General features: G+C 39.8%; 1 non-coding gene across 1 annotated transcript; it reads right to left on the reverse strand.

Moving 5' to 3' along the window:
• Positions 1–12,694: 12,694 nt before the first annotated feature.
• On the reverse strand, positions 12,695–12,797 carry LOC113835096. Its single transcript, XR_003484330.1, has one exon. It is a non-coding gene; the product is annotated as a U6 spliceosomal RNA (small nuclear RNA).
• Positions 12,798–27,162: the final 14,365 nt, after the last annotated feature.

Consider the following 27,162-nt stretch of genomic DNA (forward strand, 5'->3'; position numbering starts at 1 on the left):
GAGATTGTCATCAGGAATAGATGGGATGGGGACTCTAGAAATCTGAGACATAATAAATACAAGGAAGTATTTTAATCAAAATAATGCTGCAGTTGAATGTTGCACAGGGAAAGTGTAAACTTTTCTGCTTAAGTACTTGCCTTTGAGGGATAGATGTGATGTAGACATTCCATTTAAGCCTGAGCACTCCATAGCAAGCTCTATTTGAGCTTCTGCAAGTTTCATAAGATTTGCTAGTCTCTTTTCAGCCAAATCAAATCCCATGGCCAATTAGATTAAAAGATGAAGTAATAGACTCCACTTTTTAAAAATCATAATACTAATATACACTAATTGTGAAGGTTAATGGAATTCATGTGAATTTCTCTGTGTGACTATATCATGGATTACCCATAGCCAGCCATGTTTCTATCCTCTCTCTTCTCTTTACTTCCTCCTCTACCTACCAAACCCAACCCAGTTCCTTAGAGTCCCTCTCTTATTTTGAGTAGACCTCTGTCTGAATGGAAAAATGCTAAATTAAACTCACATTTTAAGGGGGACTGAGATAAAAGAAATGTGTGTGTTATTCTAATCCATATGGGAAGAATTATCCTGCATGCTAGTTACTAGGATGTTATAGGCAAACATTCATGGAGGTAAGGGAGTCAGCTAGGTGGTATTACAACTCATCTTTTCCCTTTTCTGTTATATTGATCTCTCAAATGAGACCTTCATTTAGGAATCTCATTTCTTTTGCCTATTTAATACTTTAAAAAGTTTTATCATTTTTTTCATCCTTGTATCTTTCCTCATTCATTCATTCATTCATTCACATCATCTCAAATATAACAAATACTAATCTCCTTGTATTTTCTACATTAGGCTCTCTGGGCTGGAAAGCATTAATATGTGTTTAACCAGCATCTTCATCATCCTTAGAGAAATTCAAGATTGGGAGCCATCATTATAGAGGATGCTTACGATGATGATTATATGAAAAGTCAAACCATTCTATGGTGTCTGTGTATATATCTTCAGTCTACAGATCCAATGGCAACAGGTGATTTCTCTTCTTCACTTCACTTCTATTCTGTTGATCTGCTCATCTACTCAGTAAGAGTCTTTTGAGCCATGACTTCATCTTGGCCATATAGACTTCACCTCTCTCATTAAGGAAGGCATGTGAACAAATAATCATAATCCAGAGTAAACATGTCACTGAACCTCCATCAGGCCTTTGAAGCCCAGATGAAGATGAATTTGACAACTCTGCCTGAGGCAAATCAGCAAGGTTCACAGAAAAAGTCTGTTCAACCTGGGCCAGGAAGACAGGGTCAGACATCCAACTGGGTGAAAGCAACTTGGCAATGCAAAGTTTAGAGCAGCAGTTCTCAACCTCTGGGTCAAGACCCACTGGGGAGTGGAATGGCACTTTCACAGGGGTCACCTAATGCCATCATAAAGAAATATATTTAAATTATGATTCATAACAGTAGCAAAATTATGGTTATGAAGTAGCAACAAAAATTATTTTAAAGTTGTCCATCATCCCTACATAAGGAACTGTTATTAAAGGGGTACCGTATTAGGAAAATTGAGAACCATTGGTTTAGAGTCACAAAAGAGCACTTGTAGGCTCTGGAAACAGCTAACCCCTCAAACTTCAAGGTCTGACAATGCAGGAATACATAGGATTGGGAGTCTGTATTTCTGAAATATGGTAAACACAATAGAATTCTTTAATAAAGATTCTGCTTCAGTTGAATTTTGCACAGGGAAAGTATAAAATTTCAGTCAGGGCTTATCCTTTTCCACCACTGTATCTTTCAGTGAAACCTGTCAGCCTCTGAGATCAATATTTCTGTTTCTTCTCCTCAGCCTGTCTTCCAGCTCCTCTTATCAGGATTCTTCAAACAGGGTCTGTATCTTTCTTAGCTCACTCCTGTCAGTGTTTGCAATGGAGGTAAGAGAACACAGAAAAATTTGGGCAAAGTACTCAGAGGTGCATTTCTTGACTCTGCACGTTCACAGTGGGAATGTGTGTATATACATGTGTGCACATGTGCATATGTGAACAAATGAGAAACAAGGAGGAAGCACCCTGACAGGGACCTGCCATGAGGGCTGACTTTTAGAAAGGGAGTCCACTTAAAAATCACCTGCTTCTTTCCTTTCTCTTATAGGTAATGAAACAGTGCCCTGGAGTTATCAACCATTTTTCTGAATCATAAAGCAATGATCATATTTGTAGAAAATGTGTGGTAATTATTAATAGCTGTTTCTAAAATGAACTACCAATTAGAAACTTCTCAGAGAAGCTCAAGATTGTTGCTATACTCTTCTCAGACTGAGAACAAGCAGAATAATCCCAGAGAAAAGCCAAGCCTACCCAAGAGTGGGAAAATAGCCATTTTAAGAAAACAGTGGATGTGCATTTTTTGGGTATATGCCCAAGAGTGGAATTGCTGGATCTTGTAACAGACTGATTCCCATTTTCCTGAGCAATTGCCATACTGATTTCCAAAGTGGCTGTATGAGTTGGCACTCCCACCAGCAATGGGGAGTATACCCCTTTCTCCACTTCCTCTCCAGCATAAACTGTCATTAGTGCTTTTTATTTTAGTCATTCTGACAGGAGTAAGATGGTATCTCAGAATTGTTTTGATTTGCATTTCCCTGATGGCTAAGGGTGTTGAGCACTTTCTTATGTGTCTTTCAGCCATTTTAGATTCCTCCATTGAGAATTGTCTATTTAGTTCTGTATCCCACTTTTTATTTGGATTAGTTGGCATTTTGGTGACTTGCTTCTTGAGTACTTTGTATATTTTGGAAATCAGCCCTCTGTCAGATGTGGGGTTTGTGAATATCTTTTCCCATCCTGTGGGTTGTCGTTTTGTTTTCTTAATTATGTCCTTTGCCTTACAGAAGATTCTCAGTTTCAGGAGGTCCCATTTATTAATTGCCAATATCAGTGTCTGTACTACTAGTGTGATGTTCAGGAAGTGGTCTCCATACCAATTAGTTTGAGGGTACGACCTACTTTCTCTTCTATGATGTTCAGTGTGGCTGGATTTATGTTGAGGTCTTTGATCCATTTGGACTTAAGTTTTGTGCATGGTGATAGATATGGATCTATCAGCAGTCTTTTACATGCCAGCATCCAGTTATGCCAGCATCATTTGTTGAAGATGCTTTCTTTTTTCCATTGTATAATTTTAGCTGGTTTGTTAAAAATCAGATGTTCGTAGGTGTGTGGGTTAATAACAGGATTTTCAATTTGATTCCATTAGTCTACTTGTCTATTTTTGTGCCAATACCACGCTGTTTTCAGGATTATAGTTCTGTAATAGAGCTTGAAGTCAGGGATTGTGATGCCTCAGGATGTTCCTTTATTGTACAGGGTTGTTTTTGACTATCCTTAGTATTTTGTTTTTCCATATAAAGTTGAGAATTTTTCTTTCAATGTCTGTGAATAAGTTTGCTGGGATATTGATGGGGATTGCATTGAATATCTAGATTGCTTTTGGCAAGATTGCCATTTTTACTATGTTGATCCTACCTATCCAAGAGCATGGGAGATCCTTCCATTTTCTGGTATCTTCTCAACCATGTTCTTAGCAGCATTATCTGTAATAGCCAGAACCTGGAAGCAACCCAGATGCCCCTCAACTGAAGAATGAATGGAAAAATGTGGTACATTTACACAATGGTGTACTACTCAGCAGAAAAAAAAAACAATGGAATCTTCGAAGGCAAATGGAAGAAACCATCATGAGTGAGATAATTCAGTCACAGAAAGCAAATATGAGTGTGTACTCACTCATATATAGATTTTAGACATAGAGCAAAGGAGTACCAGCATACAATCCACACTGCTAGAGAACCTAGAAAACAAGGAGGACCCTAAGAGAGACATGCATGGTCCCCCAGAGAAGAGGAAAGGGTCAAGATCTCCTGAGCTAATTGGGAGCATTGGGGGCAGGGAGAGGGAGCTAGAAGAAAGATCAGGGAGAACAGGAGGGGAGAGGAGGACATGAGGGAGCAGGAAGATTTAGTCAGGGAAAGAATTGAGGAGAACAAGAAAAGAGATACCATAATAGAGAGAGCCTTTATTGGTTTAAAGAGAATTCAGGCACTAGGGAAATGTCCACAGATCTATAAGTTTGACCCCAACTAACAATCTAAGCAGTGGTCGAGAGGCTACTTAAATGCCCTTCTCAGATAATGATATTGATGACTGCCTTATATGCCATCCTAGAGCCTTCATCCAGTAGCTGATAGAAGCAGAGGCAGACACCCACAGCTAAACACTGAGCTGACTTCTGGAATCCAGTTGCAGAGATGGAGGAGTGATGAGCAAAGGGGTCAGAAACAGACTGAATAAAACCCACAGAAACAGCTGACCTGAACAGGGGATTGCACATGTACCCCAGACTGATAGCTGGGAAACCAGTATAGGACTGTTCCAGACCCCCTGAGTGAGAATGTCAGTTTGGAGGTCTGGACAATCTATGGGGCCTCTGGTAGTGGATCAGTATTCATCCCCAGTATACTAATGGACTTTGGGAGCCCTCTCCACATTGAAGGATACTCTCTCAGCCTAGACACACAGGGTACGGTCTAGGCCCTGCTCCAAATGATATGACAGACTTTGAAGATTCCACAATGGAAGGCTGCACACTACCTGGGGAGCAGAAAGGGGTTGGGATGGCGGTGGGTGGACAGGGGAGGAGGGGAGGGAGAGGGGACTGGGATTGGCATGTAAAAGAAGCTTGTTTCTAATAAAAAGCCCCCAAACAAACAAAAACAATAGTTTTTTAAAAAAGAAACAGTGATAATGACAGTTATTCATTAGATTCAGGTACAAATTTGGCATCTGGATGTATTAATTTTCCTTTCTGCGGCAAAATTACTTGAGGAAACCAACTTAAAGAAGAACAAATTTCTTTTAAGTTCCTGGTTTCCCAAGTAACAGTTCATGGTCAGTGGCCTCATGCTGTGAGCAAGGAGTGAGATAGAGCATCATGATGGTGGAAGCACATGACAGTGGAGTCTGTTGATCTCAAGGTGGCTGGAAAGACAGAGACTAGAAACAATGTATACCTTTTAATGATTGCCCAGTTACCTGGCCCCTTCAGCTAAGCTCTACCTCCTTATTTCTGCTCTCCCCAAAGTGCCACCACAATGTGAATCCAGCAGTTGATTATCTATTGATCATGTCAGAGATCTCATGATTTAATCATCTCTCACAATGACTGAATCCACCAACTGGACACCAATCCCTCAATATGTGAGTCTTTGAGGGGGAGTACTTCATATCCAAACAATGAAAGAAGTCTGTAATTGATAGAATGAAGAGCAGAATCGAAGGCTAATCTAAATTGTTTAAGTAAACTATTTTTATAAAGATTCTTAGATACTTCTCTGAGCAACTAAGTTTGAGAACCACAATATTGGTTAAAAAAAAAAAACAGATACTTAGTCTACGATGGTTTAGGAGTGTTCTAGGTCCATTGTTAGTTTATATGTGCAAAAGGCAAAACAGGGATTCATTGTTCATCAGACTAATCCCAGGATTAATGGCTTTTGGCATGGTTGGATCTAGGAGCTCTAAAGAATGTCATGTGCAATGTCTCTTCATTTCTCAGATCTGCTTTATTCTCACATGGGTACTTCCTTATTCTGGCAAAAATAGATACTAATGGCTTGGAGCTTTCATTCTGACTTCTTAGCAGCCTTGGCAGAATGAGAATAATGCCATCCAAATTCTCAAGACCAAAACTCTTGGCCTAACTGTCAAATTATAGGACTGTCAGCAAGTCATTCACTGCAAAAAGGACTCTGGTGAGTCAGACAAAAGTCATGTGGCCAAACCCAATCCTAATGTATGTGGAACATGTCCTGAAAAGAAACTGAGTAACATCCAAAGGAAAAGCTATGCCTATTAGAGCTTCAGGGTGAGTAACAAATCAAGAAAAATCACAAAACAATAGGTATTCTCCACAGATAGATCCAAATAAGGATCCATACAGGCAGAACTGAGGCCTGAAACTGATTTTCCTGAATGCAGGTACAGTGCTTGCATGCTATCTTCTGTTATTCTCAGGTAAGACCACAGGCCATATTAACTTTAGGTATTCTCTGAGCCATTGAAACTGTCACTTCTAGGCCATATAAATAGACTCTGAAACCCTATTTCTGAAATTCTAGCCTCAGGCAATGCTGCTTTTCCTTTGTAGCAGAGTGTTTCTATTTTACCATTGTCCATTCTGTCTTCTTAACAATTCAGTTTCTACTAGACAATTTCCCGACTCCCTTGCAGCTATGTATAAACAGAAACTTTGTTTTGAAGGTAATAGAGCGATCTTTTCAAACTCCCAACTGTGTGTTTCTGAGCCATTTTTAAGAAAGAACTAAAACTATCTTTTATTTATGTTGCTCTAATTTGTGATTTTTTGTTTATCAACTTAATTTTATAATCTAGACAATGAAACACTCTTGTAATTTCCCAAGGTGGCCATTATTAGACTCCCTTGTCCCAATAATCACCATTCTTTCATTTCCTGATTTCTAAATCACTGACCCATTCCTCACCTAAGCTTATGAACCATACCTCAGAGACCTGACTCAGTAGTTTCATTTTCCAAATGCCCACTGTAAGTGCCAAAGTCCTATAATGATCATATAGTGATGGGGTAGTAAACAGAATACAGATATCTTGTCTCCAACTTATTTCTGGAATAAGTTGTTACTTCAAGAGACAGTATTTCCAAGCTTTATGATAATATCTTTGTGATACTAGAACATCAGGGATCAGTTGGGCACATATTAAATCTCTATTCAACACAAAAGAAAAGTGAAACCACCACCAGAAGAATTGGCTGATAGCTAATGTTCTCTTCTGAGGCTTTTATACAATGTGATGTAGAAAGGTGGATTTATTAGTGGAGATTTAAGGATTTGAAAACCACAAGAAAGATAAGTGTTATGGGATTCCTGTCTAGGTCCTGTCACCACTTCAAAACCCCAAATAACACACAGAGACTCCATTCAGTTACAATGCTTCTGACCAATGTCTAGTGCTAACTCTGTCTTAAGTATTAACCCATAACTACTAACATATATATTTTTACAAGGTCTTATCTTACCCAGAATGCCACACCCATGCATCCTCTCCTCCCAGGATCATATGGCAACTCCCTACTACATTTCCCAGAATCTTTCTTATCACCTAGTCCTGCCTGTCTTGCTTCTCTATTGGCCAACAGTGTTTTATTCATCAACCAACAAGAAAGACATATTTACAGAATAACATCTCCCATCAGAGAAGGGGGTGTATGGGGAAAGACAGAGAATAGAGGAGTGAGAAGGTACCCTGAGAAGATGGTCAGCAATTGACATCGGGTTCTTAAAAAGATGTTTCCTGTCTCAAGTCCATGATCAGTAATTATAAATAGAATTTCTTGGGTGGGCCTGGCTGTGTGCATGTTTGATCTCAGCACTCAGAAGGTGGAATTAAGCAGATCTCCATGAGTTATTGCTGGCATGGTCTACACTGTGAGTTCTAGACAACCCATGCCTACATAGTGGGATCCTGTCTCATAAACAACAAACAAACAAAAATAATTAATTAAATAAATAGGATTTCAGAACTCAAGAGCAAACACTGTCATTTCTTCACTGAATGTAAATTACTCCCTTTCTGCTTTTGTTTTCTCATCTGAAAAGTGGAGAAGAGAGTCTGACTACTCCTCTGAGAGCCAAGTGGGGTCACACAAATGAAAGCATTTGCTTCACTACCTAAATTACACATTTTCTAATGTGCTATGAACCTTCAGATAAAGGGAATTGAATCTTTTCCAGAACAGAAATCTGGGAGGAACTACCAGGAATGACGATCTTTCTGCTTTGAAATTTCTGGTCAGCTCCCAGAAGTCAAGAGGTTATAACCAGCTACCATCAACCTCTGTCCCTCTGCCTCAGCTTGGTCCTTCCCATTTCAGACTCATTAAAACACTCAACTTTTAAAGTTTTCACTAAAATAAATCTCTCAGATTTATGTCCATTGTGAGCATTTTACAGATGTTCATTGTTTTGTAAGACACAATTACAAAGAAAATGAAACCACAGTTACAGTTTTTCTCATTTAAGCTGCTTTATCCTCAAAGATCACATCTCTTCAATGGTAATAATAATAATACCCACTTTATGGAATCACTCATCTTTTCAAGAATGTATATACTCTACACACTACATATTTCAAGCACAATATTTGACATTGGTGGCATTACAGTGAACAAGAATAGACAAGAAGCCCTGCCCCATGATTAAGGAGAGAAAAAAACAAAAATTTTTCTGTGTAAAATGCCTTGTAATTAATAGTTCCTGCTATGGGTATAATCTCTGATGGTTATAGAGTTGCTATAGCCATTTCTACTGTCATTCCCACTATTACTACTGCTGTTACTGTAGCCACTGTCCTGAGAATCTGCTACCATCACTGCTGTTACAGCCACTGTTACAATTATGACTCAGCTAGCTGGTAAGTTCATGAATTAGGATCCTAACCCATGTCTGATTATTTTTCATAGTGTCTGTTCATGAGCCAGGCATGGTGATAAAATACAATCCCAATGTAGGTTGTCTTTTACTATTGCCAGTGTGAATTCTTTAAGGCTTTAGTTTTTATTTATCCAACATCACAATTCACCTCAGTCAGGTCTTGTCCTAATCTAGACACTGAGTACAAGGCATTTGCCACCACTGCCCAGCTTAGACCTGGGTACAAACAATAATAAGTTAAGTTTGCTTGCACTAGGAAGGGCAAATCTAAGGCCAGAGAAAAAAGGATCATCAAATAAACAGTTTTCGGTGTTAAGAAAGACCTTCAAATTAGATTTCCATGGGATGTTTGGGGCATGGAAATGGTAGACTAGTAAGTGCAATTTTGGGGTCCTTCTAGGTTTTTGCATCCAAGGCTGGACATGCAATCATCTTTTCTGTAGGAAGACAGTAATCAGAGGCCTCCTTCAACTAGTTGAAGGCAGAATTTGGTAGAACACCACCAGATCTGCTTCTAGTCATTTTCTCACTAGGAAAAACACATTCAGAAAAGGCAGGAAAGTGAACACCTACCTAGGAAGATGTCTCTTCTTCACAGACAGCAGACACACAGCTGTCTTCTATTTGGTTTGTGTACCCAACAAAGACACATATCAGGCTTGCACAGTACCCAGCTATGGGCAGTGTGCTAAGGTCTGGGGGCTGTCCTGCAGGACCCACAGGAAACAATTCTAAATACCCTAGCTTCAGGTGTTCTGTGAGGCCTGATTGTGAATCTTGTATGCTTGACTCCAGCATGGGGACATATCATGTAGGCAATCAGAACTATCAAAGACTAGAGACCTGGAGAGCCGTGCCTTACAAAGATCTTTCATTGAAAACACATTCTTGGAGAGCAAGTCCAGAGGTTGGGGAGCTCAGACCTCAGCAAATGTATCTGTTTCAATGTGTTGAAAAGTCAGTGAGGTTGGATTGTGAGAAAAAAAACAAATTCATCTTCATTCTGAGAAATAGCTGGAAATTCAAAAAAAAATATGATAAAAAAGAAAAACCTCCTTTTCTCTAGTTATAACTGGTAGAGATGCAGCTAAAATCAACTACCAGAAAGAATGTGCTTTGTTTTGGTAACTAACAGGCACAGGGACTTCCTTTTATATTTAGATAATTTGACTTTGAGACTAGCTTAATCCAAGAGCTCAGATGGTATTTTCAGAAATCTCACAATGTTGGTCTATTTTCCTCTACATTAGACCTATTTGAGATGAACCCTGATAAAACAGCTATTTGTATCTCCAGAGAGTTACTGTTTTCTTTGGAAGTGCATAGCCAGAGGGTTTCTGTCCCCTTGTGTTCAGAAAAAAAGGCCTACCAGGTCTGAATTTTCTGGAGGAGTGGAGGAAACTGTTCAAAAAAGAAAATTACTGGTATATTTATTTGGGTTTGTGTTGTTTTACTTTGACAAGAAAAGAAAATGGATCATAAACAAAATCAATAGCTGTACACTGTAATGATGCCCACATCCTGCTAGGATGGTTCTAAGTCAGTTGTTCTGAAGCAAGGGTGGTTTTGCTTTCCATCCCCAGGGAAATTGGCCATTGTCTGAAGCCAATTTCAGTTGTCACAATTGGAAAACAGGTGAACCAGCATTTAGAGAGTGTGACATCCCTTTTAAGTGCCTAACAGTAAACAGTACACAGTACAACAGACTGTTACAGCTGAGAGACCACTAAGTTGCCCTGGACTATAGGGTTTCCTCCAATAGGGAAAGTGGCCAGGTAAGGGCCACCTGTCAACACATTTGGCAATGCTGTAAGAAGATGTCAAGAATGGACAGAGGAAGGAGATGGAGGAAATGACAAGCATGAGGAGTTGAGTTTGAGTCCCAGAACCAACAAAAAAGTTGGTACATGCTTTTAAACTTCCTGAGAGGGAGTGTGAGTAAAACAGGAGGATTCTTGAAAGTCACTGACAAAATCTAGCCAAATTGATGAAATTCAGGTACAGTGAGGAAATATATCTCAAAAAATAAAGAAGGAGAGCAAGCCAGAAGATACCTAATTTCTACTACTGCCCCCCAACACACACCATGAATATATATTTATATGTGCACACATATATATTAACAAATTCAAACACCACACACACACACACACACACACACACACACACACACACACACACACAAAAACAAACACATACATAAAAAAAAATCTTCCAATGAGAGGACAGACCACTCAGAACTTCCTACCTCTTAGCTCTTCTTTGAAAGTGTATAAGCTGCAAGAATTCTCTTTCAGATTATATATAATTCCTCTAGAAAGCCCCAAAATGTTTCCGTATCTCTCCAACAGCAAAGCATCACCTGTGCATATTTAAGCTGCATACTCCCCTCCTGAATCTACCCATGCAGATCCAAAATGAAGTGTTCTGCTGGCCGGTCTGTGGAATCACTGATTTACCCATAGCTTACGTTCCTTTTAGTCCTGACATCTTATTATTCTAGATACTCATTCCTTAAAAAGCCAGAATGATTTGGGACCAAAGGTCTAACAAGAAGAGTCTTCAAGTCCAAAAATCCATCCACTAATTTTCTCATCAGTCCATTAATCTAAAAAATAAATTTCTAATCATTGAATATTCTAACTGATATTAAAGTGGGTATAAAACTAAATGTATATCACAATTACAAAATGTCAATATTGTTATTTTGATAACATTCTGTTAAAACATGTTCTGGAAGCACAGGGTACATGTGGTCTTCTGAGTCACCTATGGTTCCAGAAAGGTATCCTGGAAAGCCATACTTAAGATAGGGGATTGTAATAGTTCTCTGGGGTTGGGGAGGCAGCATGTATGAGAAATGGCTCCAAGGTGAGAGCCCAGTGACAAGCATCTTCCAGGTCCCCAGTCAGCACATTCTGGGATGGGCTAGGAGCAGAGGGTGCTGGGGTTCCTGGCTCTCTCATGGAGCTGCCTGGGAATCCAACTTGGGGCTTGATCAATCTGGCTTGACATTTCTATCTCTCCAAAAGTGAATAATTTCCTACCCACTTCTGGGGTGACTTATTTTTCTCCAAAACCATGATCTGTAAAATTAGATGTCTCAAGCAGCAATTCTTCCAGAAGGCAAGAAGACATGTTTTGAGCCCAGTCTGGAAGATATGTGTTTCTGTCTTTTGCCAGGAATGCTGGGCCAAGCCCAGACACCACAATTGCCAGAGACATTTGGGAGGTAATTGAGAGTGTGAAAGACACTAGGTTCTAGTAATGGATGAGCTTACACCTCTGGGATCCTCAGTATAAAAATAGCACAGATGGCTAGGAAGAAGGTTAACCTAACTGAAATGGGGGCTGAACATTACACAATCCAAATACATCATACCAGATAGTTCATAAGCCATGTCTTCTTTTCTTCTTCAGCCTTGAGTTCTGGCACTGTTCTCATCCCCAGCCATGCAGAAGTTATTGTTTTCCTTAAATCTATCATATTGCTTCTTTTTAAAATTTTTATTATGTGTATGGTATGTGCCTGCATGTGCAAGAATGTGTACGAATGCTATAATGTACATGCAGAAGTCAGAGGACAACTTGCAAGAATTGGCTCTCTCCTTCCACCATGTGAGTCTGAGGGATTACAAACTCAGATTCTCAGGCTTGGTTACTAACTTGTTGAGGCACCTCGCCAATCTACCACATTGTCTGTTTTTTTTTCCATACCTATTCAGGGAATGTTAGAATATTCTTCTATGGCGTTAGCAAGCCAAGAGTACTGTATGCAAATTGACTTTTAAGTTCAGCTTATCTCCTAAAAATGCGTATTTTGCATCATCATCCATGGTACTTTACTTCTGAAGTCTTTATTCCAAAAACAGCACATTTGCTTAAATTGTCCATTTAAGGTTGGCGGTGTAGCTCAATAACAGAGCACTTACATAGCACAGCTAAAGCCCTAGATTCTTTCCTAGGACTGAAAAACAAACTGTCCATAACTCCTGATAGACTATGAATTCCATAAATATTATATATACATATATGTGTATGTGTGTAGACATTTGTATATCTCCACCTTCATTATGTGTCTAGTATTAATAAGTTAACTTGTTACATCTAATTCCATATTTTCAGTTTTTATTTTATGATATTTTTCTCTTTCAATGGTAAATCACAGATGTGCATGTTATCCTTGCACAGGGCCCATGTCAATCTCCTCTGGGTCATTTCAATTTTTTTATATGTGCTGTCAAACTGGGTACAATATTACATATTTTCAACACACATTTGTAAAATAGATGAGTGAATGGACCAATGAAAGAATGAATGAAGCTGTGAAAGAATTCCAATGGCTAAACTAAGCCATATCATCATCTTTTGTAGAAGAACCTCATATCTTGAGATAGAAAGTCAAAGCTAGGACTCACTTAACAATCAAGCCTCCTTACTTTTGTCTATTCCAGTTAACTTTCCTACAATATTATTTCATGGTTGCAAGAAAAACATCCCCATGAAATTATTGTGGGGTTTGTTATAGATGCAGAAAGGGGTAAGCTACATCTAAGAACCAGGAACTTGAGAATTACAAAAATACAAAATGAAGAACCTAAAGTGTACCCATTTCAGTTCACATGGAGCCTCACTGAAAATCATTCATCTAGTTCTCTGATTCACTTGGCCTTTTTTTTCTCATGACTTTATCATTTCTCATTTGTACCAAGAAGAACCTCTTGGTACTCCTCTATGAGGCCTCCTCTATGAGGAAAACATCTACAGCCCTATCACTTGTGATAGCCACTCCAAAAATGTCAATGTAGCCCAAAGTCAATGATATACAGAACCTTTTAGAATCTTCCAACAAATCAACCCTGACTTCATTTTATTCCCAACCCTCTGACCATGTGACAGCAAATCATGCTTATATGATGAGAACAATTCCCAGAGAAGTAGTAGCCAGAGTTGTATTCTTCATTGTTCTCCAGTTATACAAAACCAAGGACATATATAATGCCAAATCACTCAGCCCTTCCACTCAGAGGTCACCTGACATTGAAAACTTACCTGATCCATCTAACCCATGGCCTTCCCACCCAAATCTAATCTCCAATGGCTCCCACACCCCCAGGGACTGCGCTATGCTTCTGACTGCTTAGCCAGATGTCCTTGAGCTCTTTTTCACTCCACATAAATGTGAAAGTACACACATATTCCTTTTTAATAAGGACTTGATCATTATGCTTGGAAGCTAGGATGCTTAATCTTCATTATCAATTTGACTGTTAAGACACATCCTTTTTTCTGTTTCCCTATCTACTGACATGTGAGCACATTCCCATGACCACAACAGTGAACCTTTCCTGCTGTCATGCCTCCCCCACCATAATGGAATTGCACCCTGATGATTAGTTAAAACAATCTTCTCCCTTAAGTTGGTTCTTGTTAGGTATTTGGTCACAACAATGAAAGAATTAATGCAAGAAAGATGAGCTATGTAGACCCATGAGAGATGATAGAAAAAATAACATGAGTAAAGTAGTAGTTGTTATCATAATAGAATAGCCAGAGGAACTCCTGGCTAAGATAGAGGAAAACTATATATGCATGGTAGCTTCCTTCTTTAGGGATTCTTTGAGGGCAATTGGTAGATTTATAGATGCACAGAGAAGCCCACAATCTTGCTGTGGTTCTGGAACAGACACCACTATAAACCATAACATAGATCTGATATGATAGCTGATGCAATCAAACTCTCTTCACTGGGCAGGGGCCTGAATGACTATATCCCATCAGTATCATGAAGAAGAGATAACCTTGGACCCATAGCTATGACAATGGAATAAGCAGAGTAATACAACAGCAGCTAGGGCTGTGTTAACAGAAGTGGTGCTATTAACACTCTTTAGTAGAGGTATAGGGCAAAGGTGCTTCTCCTGTGATCCTAACCACCACACATGATTTTTGGAGGTGCTAGAGCAAACAGGAAATAAATTAACAGAAGGCAGAACTTCATGAAGCAGCTCTGTAAGGTCATCATCTGTGATGGGGTAGGACTTCTGATGTTGCAGTGGTTTATGGCTCATCCACAGTCCTGTAACTAATCTAGAAAACCAAAGTCATTGATTCATCAAAGTGGTACTGGGTAGAATGGTTTCTGTGGTCAGTCACTGGTACTGTTTGTGGGGTGAACAGATGTCTGTTAATGTCTCCACAGGGAAAGTAACATAAATTGTTAACAAGCATGACGATAACACAGAAGCAAAGACAATTTTACAAGGAGCATTGTGTGATCCTTGCCATGAGAAGTAAGATAAACAGCTAAGGCTGAATTACTGTGGAAGGAGTGTTGATGGTATAAATCCTGACAGGACCATATCTGTGGGCTGAGCCATCTAAAGGTGTGGTATTCATGGAAGAAGGCAGCCCAGGGTGACCTTTTCATCTCGTGTGGTATAGAGTGTCACATCTCCCTGATAAACAATGTCTTCTGCTTGAGTATGGGGGCACATTAAGAATGGTTGAGGGACTCGGAACTACATTGTAATTTCTAAAACAGGGGTTAAATTTTGGCAAGCCATTGCAATGGTTATAAGATATGAAACTGAAGTCAAGCCCACTATATAGATGGCACTTTCTTGTATAAAGTGGAAATAAAGCTTTACAATGACAAGAATCACAATGATGAGGAGGAAGGAAATGAAATAGAAATGATAGAAGTTATTCCACAGGTCCAACCTTTAACAAGGCAGAAGATATAATCCCTGATTCAGGTGCTTATTGGGACTTTTATAATGCTTCAGTGCAGGAAACCACAAAGTATTTTGTTTCTGAACTCTGAACTGGGAAGGGTTTTAAGATGAAAAATGGAAGACCTCTCTCCCAGACTGGTCCTGAGACTATAGAAAACTGAAGGTAAATGAGTCTGAGTATCACAGAAGGAGGCAAACTGCATAATACCACTACTTGTCACTACTTGAGACAGAAACCACACAACCTGAGACAATTCAAGAGAAAACAGTCCCTGATGGACTGGCCCAGATGAACCATTAGATATTGGTAATCACCAACCAGATATCCATGAATTTCAAGGACCAGGAGGAATGGGAAGAAAGACTGGGATTGTTGAGAGAATGATAGACATTACTCAGCATGGTAAACAATTTTTGACCCCCAATCTACCAGACCAAATAAAAATGACTTAAGAGACATTACTCAGCATGGTAAACAATTTTTGACCCCCAATCTACCAGACCAAATAAAAATGACTTAAGACCAACTCCACAAGATGGAACAAATATCTGACACTGCTTGGGTGACCAAGAACCTGAAACTAGATAGCCTGAGGACCTAGGGTAAAAGCAAGTTCAACTGTTCTACTAAAAGAAAATAGCAACAAAATTACTCCTAATGACAGTCTGCTGTACTCATAGATTAGTTCCTTGCTCAGCCCTCATAAGAGAAGCTTCCTTCTGCAGCAGATGGGAACATATACAAAGACTCATAGACAGACATAATGCAGGGAGTAGAGACTTTGGAACACTCAGCACTAAATGGGATGTCTCCATCAGATGTCTCCCCCTATGGCTCAGTGAACCCTGTGGAAAAGGAGAAAAGTGTATAAGAGCCAGAGGGGATAGGAGACACTAAGGGAACAAGGCTTTTCTAAATCAAGAAGATCGCATACGTAAGAATTCATAGAGACTGAGGCAGCATGCACAGGACCTGCACAGGGCTACATCAGAGAGGGTTCTAGAGCTTAAAGGAAAAATGGACACACACCCCTAACCCAAAAGCTATGTCCAATTGGTAACCACTTACAAATAAAAATTTAATTTTATCCAAGGGAGTATCACTGAGGAAACAAACTACTCCTAACGATAGGTTGCATGATTAGCACTAGATGGACAACCAAAAAGAAACTCAACAGCATCTGTGGAGGTTCCTTGTCTCATATTGTGTCAGGGTTCTCTCTCCCTGTCCCTCTCCCTCTCCCTCTCCCTCTCCTTCTCCCTCTCCTTCTCCCTCTCCCTCTCCTTCTCCCTCTCCCTCTCCTCCTCTTTCTCCCTCTCCCTCTCTCTCCCTCTCCTCCTCTCCCTGTCTCTCCCTCTCCTCCTCCTTCTGCCTCTCCCTCTCCTGCTCTCCCTCTTCCCTTTCCCCCTCCCACCTCCCTCCCCCTCCCTCTCCCTCTTCCTCTCCCTCTTAATCTCCCTCTCCCTCTCCTTCTCTCTACCTGACAGGTCCTTTGCATATACATTAATGGCTTCCTGTGTAGTGTTTTTATGGGATTCCTGAGTGTGTGAATGAGTGGGTCCCTATGTCTATATCTGTTTCTTGTGGCCTTTCTTGGGCACATTTCCTTCTGTTGGTTTTATCCTATTTCAATGTATTAGATTTTATTATCTTACTTTATTTCATTATTATCCCTTAGAAGCCTGTTTGTTTTCTAATGAGAAACAGAAAGGCAGTGGATCTGGATGGGAGTGGCAATGGGATGAACTGGAAGGAGTCGAGGGAGGGGAAACTGTAATCAGGATATATTATGTGAGAACCGCCATACTTTCAAGAAAAGGAGGGGGCAGAAGAAAGTAGTTAGTCCAGCAGAGTCCACGGGCTTATCAAGGGACTTCAGTGGTTTTCCTGAGCCTGTAGCAGAGCATGATCCTCAGGGGCTAGAGGATGCTTTGGCAGATCTGAGTGACTTCAAATGCCATGTAAATCAGGTTTGTAAAGTGCTAAAGCAATTGATAGAGGGAGGGAGAAGGGGAAGCAGCTTAAGAGACTGTCAGGATCAATCAAAAGCAAAAGTGGCTAGATTTCTGTTGAGCCTGAAGTTGCTATCAGGAAAAAACTGACAAAAAGTCAAAGACTTTGTTAGTGAGCTTCTGCAAGGCTGAAAAATATGAGTGCAAGTTTACAGAATCAGTGGAAGGGGTATGGGTGATTCCCACTGCACCTGTCACTATAGAGGAAGGAGATCTTTTGAGAGAGGAAACTTACCACTCAAATACTTATTGAGGCACCCAAGATTGCCTACTTGGAAGAGTCATGCAGGACAGCTGTAGCTGGACAATGAGTTGTATATATGTTAGCCCCCTGGTGGTGTACAGTGTACTTAAGGGGTTTTGTGGATGCTGAAGTTCAGTGTGTCTCAATTCATTGTAACCCACAAAAGCAATGGGTGAGGGAGTCAATGATCAGTTATGGATACATACAAAGAATGGTGTGAGTGAAAAATATTAACCTTCTCATGGGGATTAACAATTATTTACCGTGGAGAGTATATGGTAGACATTTCTGCTCTGTAAGAAAGTGTACAGGAGTAGAAATTGTTTCTATGCTCAGGGCTTGCTCTCAGCAACAACATGTGGATGATCAGCAAATAGTAGCCCAGCCTCTTCAACTCTGGAGAGAGTTGCAGCAATGGGTACAGCAAATGAAAGTATGACTCCATTTCTCACTGTCTCCAGGCCAAGAAATGCAAGCTGGTTCTGGTAGCTCATCAGGAGTGAGGATATGTGTCATGGTATTGTTTAGTTGAATGAATACAGTGTGCATGTCAATTTTTTTTAAAAAAACATTTGTGTTTATACCCATAGATGGTTGCTTTTGTCAGACCTTGATTGTGGAGGGAAGCTTCTTGCAACCCGTGATAGTAATTGGCAGAAGATTCATAACTAGTAAAACAGCCAAAACAAATAACTGTTACCATAGTGTGGAAGCCTAATTCTCACAAAATGACCATGTACATATCACCCCCTGAAAGGCTGGAGGAATGTCACCACAGAAGAGGTGGGTGGGAAGGGTACAGGGCCATAAGTAAGCAGTAGGGTGTTGGAGTGAAAAGATATCCTCTGTATATGGGCCTAACTTTAGTGGAGATAATCTTTGTTCTGTAGTCATGTCAAAATATGCAAAATAATGCATTCACACTAGGATTATTGTCAGAGAGCATCAATGCTCCTTAGTGGAAGGGGTGGGTCACGGGGTCCTTACTTCACATCCCAGACACCATTACATGGTGCCTTTCTCCAGTACATGGTCTTGGAAGTTGCCAGGCCACATGCAACATAAGAAAGTTATCTAAAGGCAGAAGTCCATGAGGCAGTTTCTATAACATTACCCATAATGTACAGGAATTTTTGTTAATGCATTGAGTCTTTGACTGTCTTTGAGTCATTCACAACCCTGCAAGTAAAACCTTATACCCGTGTTCTTGAATGTGAGCCACATAAATTAATTGGTTCACCAAGTTGAGCTTATATGGAATAATTTCTTTGATCTGTCCTTGGTAAGCTATCTGGGGTAAATAGACATCTGTACCCATGTCTTCAGGGAAAGTAACAGGGCATTAGCCGCATCCTGCTCATAGCTACCAGTATAATCCATTTCACACATGGTAGTAACAATACCCTATAATGCTAAAGAACTTGGACTGGGTGACTCATTAATGTGAATTGGGTCAAACACACACTCCTCAGTCTAATAATAAGTGGCTTGGGCTTATATCTTTAAATATTACTGTCCAGTCTGTTTCATCCTATCTAATTAGGCTAAGCTCCTTTATAACTAACTAATCTTTGTTAAATTTTTATGTCGTAAACTTTGACATCCAGATATTTTACATACGAATCATATAAGAAATTAAAGTTCAATAAGGCTGAGCCACTTGTCCAAGATCATTAAGCCAAGAATTGAAACTCGTGCATGTTTTAGGAACTATTTTGAGAAATATGGAGTTGAAAACAGTGAAGGTTGGCATTGATCTGCACTCAGTTCCTCTGAAGAAAGAATGCTGTAGCAATGGAATGCAAGTATAGAAAATTGCTACAACACAGGTGTCTTCAACGATATGGAGTCTAGTTTATGTGACCTACCTCTAATAAGAAAAAGAAAGGGAGTGTCGAAAAAAAGAAAAACAGAACCAAGGTGACCCAGAATCAAATGTTGTTTATTTTATTTCTGCAATTTGGAACCAAGTTATCCAACACTTCCTTCCCACATAACACCTCTGTTGGAACACTGAGGAAAAGTGAGGTAATATTCAGCAAAACTCCAACAGTTCATCTCTGGTTTTGCCACTGCTTAGGTTGAGCTGTATACCCAGGATAGGTAATGGGTGGCTCATGGATACAATGTTCAATAGTTCTAAGTCAAGGTAGTTAGCAGTGCTGTGTCTCTTTCACATCCCTTTTTCCCTTTGTGGTATATGTTGATATACATTTAGCAGATGATATAGTTATGTAATGTTGGGATGATTTTGATTGAAATCACACTTTTCCTCAAAATGTACCATGAAATGTAAAATTTGATGTTGAGTTTTTCTCAGTAATACCAACATACCCATCACTTGATTTTATAATTAGCAGTTTCTAGGGCTGGATAGATGGTTTAGAGTTGAAGAGTACTGGCTGCTCTTCTAGAGGCCCAGGTTTGATTTTCAGCAACCATATGGTGGCCCACAACTATCAGTAACTTCCTAACTTCTGTTTAGGGGACTCACAGACTCTTTTGGCTTCCATGGCACCAGGCATACAAGTGGTACACAGACATACATGCAAAAAATCTAGACACAAGGAAACAATAGAAATTGGCATCTTATTACGATAATTATATTATTGCAAATCTCTTGACCTTTTCGTCCTTTAATCTATTCATCAATCCATTTCTGGATAAGTTTATTGTCTAAAGAAAGTGAATGAGAAAAAATTGATTCATGTGAAAACTGAGATTTCCAGTTTTCCCGTTTCATTAGTTAGCACCAGTTATTCTGTTTACAAAAGATAATGCAAAACTGAAATAAATCCATGTAACTCAGAAGAGTGAAGGGACTCAAAAACCAGAGAAGCTGTTTGGAGACTGATTGCCAGTTCCTACAAAATAACAAGCTCTGCAGTAAAAGTAGGAAGATTCATACACCCGTGGTTACTATATACAGAATGCATGTGTGTTATAAAAAGGAACCTAACTTTCTTGCCTAGGAAATAATTAAACAGAACAAGACAAAATTTTAGCAATTTGAAATGGTATCATCACATCAGAAATCTCAATTCCTGTAAATACCTTTGAGAACTTTTAATTCTTATTTTACATAAGTTTTTAATTGAGATAAAATTCACAAAATGCATAGCTAAGATTTTGAGGTTCACAATACAATAACATTCAGCTTGTCCAGCATAGTGTGCAACCATCTGCTCTCTTCAGCTTCAGAACAGCTTTGTAATCTATGTACACTCCCTTATCATCAAAAACTCAACCTTCTCATCCCTTGGTAATTTCTTATCTGCTTTCACTCTTGTGGATTTGTCAAATGGTTTAATATTCAGAATATGCCACAAACTCTTAAACTTAAATGCAAAAAGACAAACAACTCAATTTTGGGCATGGACAGAGGAACAGACATTATTTGGGGGAAGATGTACAACTAGCCAACAAGAGCACAAAAGGATGTTCTGTGTCATTAGTATTTGAGGAAATGCACTGTGATGACATTCCTCTTCATGCCCCTGCTGACGGCTTTAGTGTAAAACAGAAAATAGCAAGTGCTTACGAGGATGTAGGGATGTAGAAACTTTGGTACATGGCAACAGGAAATGTAAAACTGTGCAGATACATTAGGACATAGAATGTCAGTCTCTCAAACAGAGCAAACGTGTGTTTTCTAAGTAACCACGTACATCCAAACCCAAGCATACAGCCAAGAGTGAAAATACAAGTCAAAAAGTCAAACTTGAACACAGATATTTAAAGTGTTATTTTCCATAATAGACAAAATGCAGAAACAACATGTGGTGGTTTAAGTGAGAAATGTTTCCCTCAGCTTTGGGTATATGAACAGTTAGTCCTCATTTGGTGGCTTCACTTGGGGACATGGTAAAGCCTTGTTGAAAGAAGGTGGGATTTGAGAGTCAAGAGATGTGATTTCTCAGTTTCCTGGTTCTGCTGCCTTGCCTGCCTCTTGCTGCCATGCCTCTCCATCATTATGGACTCTTATCTCTCTGGAATCATAAGGCAAGATTAACCATTCATTCTATAAGTTAGTTTTGGTCATAGCATTTTATCACAGCAACAGAACAGATTCACAATCCTAAATGTCCATCTTCCCTTTGTCTTATTCTGGAGCTGATATTTTAGCTCAAAATGTTTGCTCTACCTTAACTTTTAGTACTGCATTATTTTAAAATAAAGTATACATATATCTCACTAGAAAATAAGGCCATGGCAAATATTGAACACTCAACTACTTGATACGCTTTCATTGAGACTTCATCAGTTAAATTGATATTATTTCCTTAGTCATAGTAACATTGCATTTCAGATATAGTCTATAACAGTTTTGTAACATGAGTTTTCTTGGCCTAGCTAGGTCCTGTTGCCCTTCTCTGCCCCAAAGAAGCACACAGACGCTATATAGCTATAAAGCTGTTGGCTGGAGACTATGACATTTTATTGGCTAGCTCTGTCTAAATTAACCCATATCTAATAATCTAAGTATTTCCATGTGGTCTTGGCTTACCAGGCCTGCAACTCCTTTGCCTGTTACATGATGAAGGCTGGCTCAGCATCTCCCCAGAGAAGAAAAGAGACCCATTTCCTGTTTGTCCCTGATTATTTACTGATTCTGCCCAGCTACATTACTTCCTGCCTGTCTGTACAGACCTCCAGACCTCTATGGTTAGCTAGTGGCAGTTTCTGCCCAGCTATGTCACTTCCTGGGATCACATGAGAACTCCTCTCTACCTACACTTCCCAGAATTCTCATTGTCTCCTAGTCCTACCCAACATCCTGACTGGCCAATCAGTGTTTTATTCATCAAACAAAAAGACAAACATATACACAGAAGAACATTCCCCATCACCGGTTTCCCAATCTCTCTCTCTCTCTCTCTCTCTCTCTCTCTCTCTCTCTCTCTCTCTCTCTCTCTCTCTCTCTCTCTTCTCTCTCTCTCCTCTCTCTCTCTCTCTCTCTCTCTCTCTCTCTCTCTCTCTCTCTCTCTCTCTCTCTCTGTCTCTCTCTCTCTCTCTCTCTCTCTCTCTCTCTCTGTGTGTGTGTGTGTGTGTGTGTGCGCGCGCGCGTGCTCGCGAGCACACATGCATGTTCATGTGTTTCTACTACAGATGGAGGCTAGATACACTTCTTTCTTTGCCTGACTCCAACACTTAGTTTACAGATGTGTGCATCAACGTGGCTAACCTTTTCTATTTCCTTTTGATTTCTGGATGGTAGCTAGTCTGAGTGGGGTGAGATGGAATCTCAAAGTCATTTTATTTTGTGTTTCCTTCATAGTTAATGATGTTTGAATACTTTTAAAATGTTTTATTATTTCTTCTTTTAAGATTTCCCTGTTCAGCTCTATAGCCCGTTTAAACTGGGCTACTTGATTGCCAGATTTTTTTTTTTTTACAAATTTTAAAGGCTTTAATAAAATTCCACACTCATTGGGAATTGATACACTTTAAGGATCACATGTGGTAAGTTTCATCCTCAGTGTTGAAAGTTATAGAGAAACCAAGCTAGAACTCAAATGGAAGATTCCCACCTCCTGGTTAGCTTTCATAATGCTGGCAAGTAATAGTCAAGCTGCTGGGGAGAAAAATAACAGCAGTATGAACTACTTTCAAACAGCTTGAACTAAGAAATGAAACTGACAAGCAAGGTATGCCCACTGCTACAATAGTGACACATGGGTGATGGTGGCAACCAAGTACCCTGTGAACAGGCCTGCTCCACAGGAGATATTTCAAATTTGGTACTGTGGCCAGTCAAAAATCCACAGCTGGGGAGGTCATATGCCCTAAAGGGGAACTTGCTATTTCTCTCCAACTAAATCAGCCTGTCATTGAACTGCCATTTAAACATGTATGCTTATGCCCATTGACAAGCTCTACCTTCAGCCTTAATGGAACAACTTGTGAAGCCACATGGTTGATGTCTTCACATGCCAAGGTGAGGTAAGATGGTTCTTGATAATGTTTGAATCAGAGCTATTTCGGACAGGGGCAATGCATCTATATTTACATTTTAGTCATATCCTGTTCAGTATGAGGTGGATGTGGGGCATCAGAGAGAAAATGAAATATTTAAAGAAGTTAGAAATTTTGGGAGAGATAATCCCACAATGTTAATAAGATAGTGATACCATAAGTTCCAAAGAGGCTCTGGATTTATGTGGTATGGAAAAAGGAGTTTAGAATAATTAACAAGACTTAATAACTAGTTAGATACATAATAGCTCAGGCTGTAGGAGAGTAAAGATCCTCAGGGTGCAAACTTCAGATTTTACTCACAGCATGTTTGGAGCAGAGCAGTCCATCACCCTTGTCTGGGAAAGGCAGGGCTAAGCTGTCCCTGGGTCACAGGAATCTGCCATGCCCATTATTACAACTCAAATGTGTCATCTCTCTACTTACTCAAAGAAGAGCACCCTCTTCCTCTGCCTCCACATTCTGTTAGCCATAATACCCTGCCAATTCTAAGTCTTAGCAAGCTTTCCGAGTCACCAGACACCTTTTAGTTTTTATCTAACTGCTCCGAAGCCACAGTCCCCAAATACCTTGACAGAACAACCTCTCTACATTTTCCCTTGGCATAGTCCAGATTCATGTGTTTGTGGGTTTCCAAGTATCCTTACCATAGCTCTGTACCAGGATATGAATAATCTCTGCATTTAATTCTGCTTACCCCTCCAGATAATCGTCACTTTTTTCACTTTTTAAAAAATTTGCATTAGAAACAAGTTTGTTTTACATGTCAATCCCAGTCTCCACTCCCTCCCCTCCTCCCCTACCACCCCCAACCCAACTAAAACACTACCTATCACATATCCTTTCTGCTCCTCAGGGAGAGTGAGGCCTTCCATAGGGGGTCATCAGAGTCTATCATATCCTTTGGGATAGGGCCTAGGCCCACCCCCATGTGCCTTGGCTCAGGGGTATCACGGTATGTGGATTGGGCTCCCAAAGTCCACACCTATGCTAGAGATAAGTACTGAACTACTACAGGAGGTCCCATAGATTTCTGAGGTCTCCTTACTGAAACCCACATTCCTGGGGTCTGGATCAGTTCCATGCTGGTTTCCCAGCTATCAGTCTGGGACCAAGAGCTCCCCATTGTTCAGGTCAGCTGTTTCTGTGGGTTTCACCAGCCTGGTCTAGACCCCTGTGCCCATCACTTGTTCTTCTCTGCAACTGGATTCCAGTTCAGTTCAGTGATTAGTTGTGGGTGTCTGCTTCTACTTCCACCAGCTGCTAGATGAAAGCTATAGGATGGCATATAAGAAAGTCATCAATCTCATTATCAGGGGAGGGCATTTAAGGTAGCTCTCCTCTGTTGCTTAGATTGTTAACTGGTGTCATCTTTGTAGAACTCCAGACCTTTCTCTAGTGCCTGATTTCTCTGTAAATCTAAAATGTCTCCCTCTATTTTTCTATTTTTGGTATTTCCATATAATTTCAACTATAGAGAGCTGTAAAACTAGTCTATAGATGTCTACTTGTGATTTGGCATCATCAATTCATTTTACCCCATTTGAGTTATAATTTTCTTTTGAATGACTGTTGAAGAAATGAATGAATACATTGATGTTTACCTCTAAGACATAATGCATGTTTTCAATGCAGGTTATTAAAGAATGACATTATTCTCTTATATAGCCATTACTAAAGTTGGGAATTTTCTCTTCTGCATTGTAATGTAATTGACAAGCTATATTCAAAAGTTTCCAACCAGTCTACATATGCCTCTTTAAGCTACTTTCATAGCCCAATCCTGGATGCAATGCAGACTTCTGCACAGAATTGAATTGTTATGTCTTTTTAGAGTCTCCAGAAATAAAGAACTGTTCTGTGTCTTTATCCTTTTTGACCTTGACATTTCTGAACACAGGCCAGTTATCTGCAGAATGACCTTAATTTGTTTGCCTGATCTTCCTTTATGGGCAAATTTTGGCAAATAATTCTGGCAGAAACTCCAAAAAAGAGATCTTATGTTCTCAATGCATCATATTATCCAGAGGTGCATGATTCTGCCTTCCCCAGGTTTTGTGATGCTCAATTTGATGAGCTGGTTAAAATAGTATCACAGAACTTTTATTTTTCCGTTTTGTTAAGTATCAGGGCAAGATAAGTAAATCATGTGTTTTTAATATCCACTAATCATACCCTTTATGAAGATGACCTTTCTCCAGGATTTCTTTTGGTACTGGAGTTCCTTTAAATGAAGCTCTTCCATGTATCTCTCAGCTCAGAACAGAATGGATTCATTGATTTTTATTTTATTTGAGGGACAAGAATAATTTTCTGTCAATATTTGTTTTCATGATGAAATTTCTTTGTTTTTGCTAGAGGTTAAACCTTAAAACTGGCTCCTGTGTCTTTTCACTGTGTCCTCCACCAAATGGAACAAAAAAGACTTTGTAAGAAACAAAATAATTCAGTAGAAACAACCATACATCTTTCTAAAGCAATCTCTTATTAAGTACTACTGAGTATTACCCCAATCTTTAAACAATTTCTTATCCAGTCTCCCCCATTCTTTGAGAAGTGGGAATGCTGCTTCATGATTCAGGACTTTGGGGTGTGTTTCTCAAGCTACCTGTTTTTCCTATCTTATATACCTGCTGGTACATATTAGAGTACAGGAAATACCATTTACTCTATGGATTAAAGGAAGCAGATTTCTATGTGCTTCAGTGAAGTAGAAACAAAGGCTCAGAAGTTGCAATTAGAAGGAAGCACGAGGCCTCCCACCCAGGCAGTAAAACACTCAGGGACTATGTGGCCTTTTGTCGGAGATGGTGCAGGAAAATAAAGACTGATCTGGAGAGCTTCTGAAGTTTCTGCTTTCTCTGAGAAGCACACCAAGACTATGATTGTATTGGGGAAGAGGCCCTCCCAGAGCAAATGGATCCCAGGCTGCTGGGTTTCTAGTTTTCTCCTCTGGTGTGTCCATTCATTCCCCAGGACCATATCACTTCTGGTGTGGGTTTGCCCATCACAGAGTCTCCACTTAGGGGGGCGCTGATAAATTCAGAAAGAACTCAGTTGCAGCAACTTGTTCTTTGCAACTCCAGAATGTGCGGGTCCCTGGCTTCTAGCATTGGTCCTTGACTTCCAGCAATGATGGTCCATTGCTTCCAGCATTGATGGTCCATGGCTTCCAGCATTAGCCTCTGGTTTCCAGCATTGCTCCATGTGTTTCAGCACTGATGGTCCAGTCACTAACAACTCTTTGCACTAGGAATGAGTGTTGCACAGGGGAAAGGTTGTTAAAAGAGATCTGTCTTTTCACCCCCAGACTATTTCTATGACCTTGTCCTCTTCTTCACAAAAATTGCCCTCCAAGTCTTTCCCCTATCTTCAAGGTGGTCACAGCTCTCATGCATTCATAATTGCAACTGGCATTTTCCTTTTGATCCTATGTCTGCAAGATGAACTGTAGAGCTGGGGAAAGATAAACATTTTCACTTCACCGAGAAATAAGTATGGGGAGTTGATAATATTCTAACTCAGTAAACCAAGATGTTCTCATCTAGAAAGTAGTGATATAAAGCCTGTCCACAAGGGATATTTTCAGGATAAGATGAGATCTTGTTGATAAAATAATTGGCAGAGGGCAAGATATATACACAATAA

This window comes from Cricetulus griseus, chromosome 3 (genome assembly GCF_003668045.3).
Source record: "Cricetulus griseus strain 17A/GY chromosome 3, alternate assembly CriGri-PICRH-1.0, whole genome shotgun sequence".
Classification (NCBI taxonomy): Eukaryota; Metazoa; Chordata; class Mammalia; order Rodentia; family Cricetidae; genus Cricetulus; species Cricetulus griseus.